The sequence below is a fragment of the Apium graveolens genome, chromosome 11, assembly GCF_009905375.1.
Source record: "Apium graveolens cultivar Ventura chromosome 11, ASM990537v1, whole genome shotgun sequence".
In the NCBI taxonomy this organism is placed as follows: Eukaryota; Viridiplantae; Streptophyta; class Magnoliopsida; order Apiales; family Apiaceae; genus Apium; species Apium graveolens.
In genome coordinates this window covers 9,062,957-9,068,956 of record NC_133657.1, presented here as the reverse complement: position 1 = coordinate 9,068,956, position 6,000 = coordinate 9,062,957, and positions in this window count along the sequence as shown.

The window sequence follows — 6,000 nt, the reverse complement described above, 5'->3', positions numbered from 1 at the left end:
AGTGTTTAGTTCAAGCTTAGTTGTAGTGGCCATGGGAGTTTTTGCAGATGTGCAATCCATTAGATCAAACTTCTTTAAAAGATCAAAAATATATTTAGTTTGACTAATGAATATTCCATCACTAACTTGCTTAACTTGTAAACCAAGAAAGTAAGTCAGTTCTCCCATCATACTCATTTCATACTTGCTTTGCATCAATTTGGCAAACTTTTTGCAAAGTTTCTCATCTGTAGAGCCAAAGATAATATCATCTACATAAATTTGAACAAGTATACTAGAGCCATTAACATTTCTGAAAAATAAAGTTTTATCTACAGTACCTCTTGTGAAATGATTTTCCAAAAGAAACTTTGATAAAGTGTCATACCAGGCCCTAGGTGCTTGCTTCAGTCCATAAAGTGCTTTCAAAAGATAATAGACATGTTCTGGAAAATTTGGATCTTCAAAACCAGGAGGTTGACTGACATAGATTTCCTCCTCCAAATCTCCATTCAGAAAGGCACTTTTGACATCCATTTGATAGACCTTGAAATTGGCATGGGCTGCATAGGCTAAGAAAATTCTGATGGCTTCAAGTCATGCAACAGGAGCAAATGTTTCATCAAAATCTATTCCTTCTTGTTGAAAGTAGCCTTTGGCAACCAATCTAGCTTTATTCCTGACAACTATGCCATTTTCATCCATCTTGTTTCTGAATAACCACTTGGTGTCTATTGGATTCTTTCATTTAGGCTTGGGCACCAGCTTCCATACATTATTCCTTTCAAATTGGTTTAGCTCCTCCTGCATAGCTAAAATCCAATCAGGATCCAATAAAGCTTCTTCTACCTTCTTTGGTTCTTCCTTTGAAAGAAAGCTGTTATATAGACATTCTTCTTGAGTTGCTCTCCTTGTTTGAACTCTTGAAGATACATCACCAATTATGAGTTCAAAGGGGTGATCTTTTGTCCATTTTCTTTGTTGAGGTAGATTGGCTCTAGATGAAGTGGCCTCATTGTTGTCTTGATATATGATTGTGTTTTGATTATTGGAAACTCCCCCTGAGTTTGTGAATCTTTGATTTGAGAAAAGGGGACTTTCTATAGGTGATCTATCTTGATTTCCAGATTCTCTTGATAACCCGACGGATGGTGAATTCTGAGTACCGACGGATGAAGTTGGTTGTCTCCCAACGGATAACGCAGATTGCCTCCGGACGGATGAAGCATTATGCAACTCGACAGATGTTGAGTTTTGTGCTTCATTGGTAGTGGATTTTTCTGCATTATCCTTAGATATATTCTCTTGATCACTTTCATCATCACTATCATCACTAACCATCTCCACATTATCAAATTTGAGGCTTTCATGGTAATCTCCATCTTGTAGTCCTTCAATCTTTTTATCATCAAACACAACATGTATTGATTCCACAACAATGTTGGTTCTTAGATTGTAGACTCTATATGCTTTACCAACTGCATATCCAACAAAAATTCCTTCATCTGCTTTAGCATCAAACTTCCCATTTTGATCAGTTTGATTTCTCAGAATATAGCATTTGCAGCCAGAGACATGAAGAAAATTTAGGGTTGGCTTCTTGTTCTTGAATAATTGATAGGGAGTCATGCATCTTGCGTGATTAACCAGAGGAATATTCTGAGTGTAGCATGCAGTATTTACAGCTTCAGCCCAGAAGTATGTTGGCAGTTTAGATTCTTCAAGCATTGTCCTGGCAGCTTCAATAAGTGATCTGTTCTTCCTTTCCACTACTTTATTCTGTTGTGGAGTTCTTGCTGCTGAGAACTCATGCAGAATCCCATTTTCTTCACCAAATGCTCTCATGATAGAATTCTTGAACTCAGTTCCATTGTCACTCCTGATTCTTCTAACCTTGAAATCAGGATGATTATTGACTTGCCTTATGTGATTGATAATGATTTCACTAACCTCATCTTTAGACTTTAGGAAATATGTCCAAGAGAACTTTGAAAAATCATCTACAATTACTAGGAAAAATCTTTTCCTTGAGATGGACAACACATTGACTGGTCCAAACAAATCCATGTGTAGCAATTGCAAAGGTTCTTCAATTGTTGAATCAAGTTTCTTCCTGAATGATGCTTTAATCCACTTCCCTTTTTGACATGCATCACACAGTCCATCCTTAGAAAACTCCACTAGAGGAATGCCTCTAACCAGTTCTTTCTTTACTAGCTCATTCATGGTCTTGAAGTTCAAATGGGATAGCTTCTTGTGCCATAGCCAACTTTCATCCTGACTTGCTTTACTGAGAAGACAAGTAATAGATTCTGCATTAGATGAATTGAAATCAGCTAGGTACACATTTCCTTTTCTCACACCAGTGAGAACCACTTTGTTGCTTCTTTTATTAGTCACAACAAAGGCTTCTGAGTTGAAGGTTATTGAATTGCCTTTATCACAAAGCTGGCTAATACTCAACAAATTGTGTTTGAGACCATCCACTAGGGCAACCTCCTCAATGATGACATTGTCCTTTGAAATCAAGCCATATCCCACAGTATAACCCTTACTGTCATCTCCAAAAGTAATACTTGGGCCAGCTCTCTCCTTAAACTCTGTGAGCAGGGTAGAATCACCAGTCATGTGTCTTGAACAACCACTATCCAAGTACCAAAGATTCTTTCTGTTTCCCTGCACACATCAAAATCAAATCAAGTTGATTTTATTATCAATATGGGACAAATGACACATTCTCCATTTCAAGCTTTTACAAGTTACTAGTTTCAACTCTATTTCTCAATGGATTTCACTAAGAAAATACTTAGATCCATATATAAAAGTTTAAGTTCACATATCATGGAACAACTTACTATCATTAGATTTTAGGATTATCATCAAGAACATAATAAAAATTATGATTTAAAATCCATTTTTTTAACAACCATTTCATAGGTATCACTAGTGTATATCAAGGTGTAAAGTTGAAGAACGGCTTCAAGCATGATGAAGAATCAAGTATCTGATGAACAATGGTTCAATAATAAAGCAGGGTATAGATCTTTGAAGATATAGGGTAGTATAGGGTATATCAGTTTCTGTATGCTCAAGTAATTCGGTTTCAGTATTTTGTTTATGGTGGGTATGTAATTGTGGAGTAGTATCATATTTGTATGGTTTAAAATCTGGGAAATCAACCGTTGGTGGTTTACAAGAATTAAGGCTTACAGCTCAAGTTCAATGATATGATCAGGGTTCGAGGTTGAACAGTTTAAAGCGCTTGCAATATAAAATAAGATTTATTTTGAATTCTAGCAACATGATATGAGAAAGTTCAGAAATATTTGCAAAATATATCGAAGAAAGGTTCAGAAGTACTTGCCTTATCATAGATGATTTCCAACTTTACTTTACCCGTCTAACAGTTTTATTTTTCAATCATTTTCCTTCTCCTTCTATGCCTTGCTTCTATTCATCAATCACTTGCCTTCTTTTTCTACGTTTTAGTTGTATCTATGGATCACTGACTTTCTTTTTCTATGCCTTGCTTACTCTGCTAGGCATCACAAGTATCTATCAATGCTCAATCTCATATAATTCTAATCGTCACATAGACGTTATAAGCTTTTATCTACCCTTCGTTTTACCCAAATCCGATTTACGGATTGAAAGTTACAGCAAAAACCACTAAACAATAACCACATAGGCGTATAACACACCAACCAAATAGCATGTAGCACATAGCATGCAAGATATTCGATCAAAATAATTTTCCAAAGAAGATTCGGGGTCAAAATGATTTTCCAGGTATTTAATATGAATTTTTAAATATTTTTCGGAATTAAAACGGGTCTCCGAATCATTTTATAATTAACTAATAGGGTTCGAATACCCGAATATGACTTTAAATAATTTTATAATAATTATCGAGTCTTGAAAATAATTTTAAATAATATTTTAAAGTTCGAAACTATTTTTCCAAAAATTTTAAATCAGAAATAAATAATTAAATCTAAATATTAAATTAATTAATAATTAATAAATAATTAAATTAATTAATCAATTAATATTAAATTAATCGATTAATTAAAAAAATTAAAAACTAAATAAAATTACTTAATAAAGTAAAACAGATTTATTTTTAATTAAACAAATAATTAACACGATTTTTCTGATTTTAAAATAATTAAATAATAATTTTCTAAATTTAAAAAATAAATGAAATATAATTTTTGAAAATAAGTAAAACAGAATCCTATTTTATAGATTTTAAAACTGAAATACAGGATTTCGAATTTTTGGAAACTGTAGGGGTGAAAAAATGAAATTTTCCCTTCTCCGCCATCTTCCCCGCCATGGTCGGCCGGAACTCCATGGCCGCTGCCATGGAGCTTTTCCGCGGCCTGAAAATCTTCCAGAACACGCCCAAATTACCAGCATACATTGTATTCACTTCCAGGAACGTAGTCGTGCAAGAATTTTAAGCAAATAACACGCGATTCGATCGTAAAATTCACCCGAAGTTTCCACCGCCGCTCCAGTGAATTTTCCTATCAAAGCTTTTCCAGAATCGTTCGTTTAATTTGTTTATACCAATTGATTCGTCTTTGGACGATCTACAAATCCGTGCAATCAATTTTAAACAATAATCCAAAACACAGAAATACCCAATTAAGAACATTGAACCTATAAATCCTAATTTCAATTTTCCAGAATCAAACATCAATTTGGACATGTTATTGAATTCCAAATTTGACATATAATGTACCAAAATGAACAGGATAAAATTATCTACATGATTCTAGCATCAAATCATATAAACAACATCAAGAACAAATTTTCATAATTTAATCTTTAAATAATTCAAAATAAAATAATTAAATAAGAAAAATACCTTGCTTTTTGCACTAAAATGGTTGATTGATTCAGAAAGAGCTTTTCGAGAGCTTCAATTTGATATATGGCACGCTTGAATCGGAGTTCAATAACGCCTTCGTTTGTGCGTTTGATTTTCAAGAACGTAACGTTTAATTAAGGTTTTCTCTGTATTTCACTGGATTTTACTGACTGATTATGATTATACGTGTTAGGTCACACGCACACTGTAGAAGGGGGTTGAATACAGTATGTACTACAATCAAATCGAATTAAAGAACACAAGTAACATAAAACAGATTTTATTTAACACAATAAACTTTGTTACAATATGGAATTGTCCTCTCTCAGTGATGAACAAATTATCACGAGAGCTACTAGGGTTACAATGAATAATAAATTCGATAATGATAACACTTATAGTGTAAACCCTAAGTCTGTGTTTATATACTACACAGTTACAAGATAAACTCTAATTGATATGGAATATAATTTTGCTTCCTAAAATATATCAACTAGTTATCTTTTCTTCCAAGTATTCTATTCTTCATAGAATTCCTTCTACATGCATATCTCTTCTTGCGTTTGTCTTGACCTTCTTTCCTTTCAATCAGCCGCCTTCCTTATCTGAACGTCTCCTTAAGTCCTGATAAATATCTCCTGATAACTTAAGTTCTGACAACTTAAGTTCTGATATCTTAAGTCCTGACTTCAGTATAAGTACTGATTTCCAGTTAAGTACTGATTTGTCCTGTTAAGTAAGATCTGAAAACTAAACACAAATCATATTAGACATGACATTATCAAATATATCTAACAATCTCCCCCAACTTGTAAATTAGCATAATATACAAGTTTAACAGATATTTGATGATGTCAAAAATATTAAGTACAAATGCATGAGAATTTGACTAGATAACTACAACTTACAACCCTTGTAGCTTTAGCATCCTCAAGGTCTGATAACAGCTTCAGTCTGTATACACATCAGAATTTAAGCAGTTGTAGATCTTTGACTTGGCTTCAATTTCTGATCTCTTTGATATCAGGAGTTGTTCTGAGATAATTCCTTAAAAGACTTCTCTCAGCATATTCAAGTTCATTAACCATCCTCCTTTTAGCATCTTTTAGCTCAGCTGTATCTTCACCAGTTTGAAAGATAGC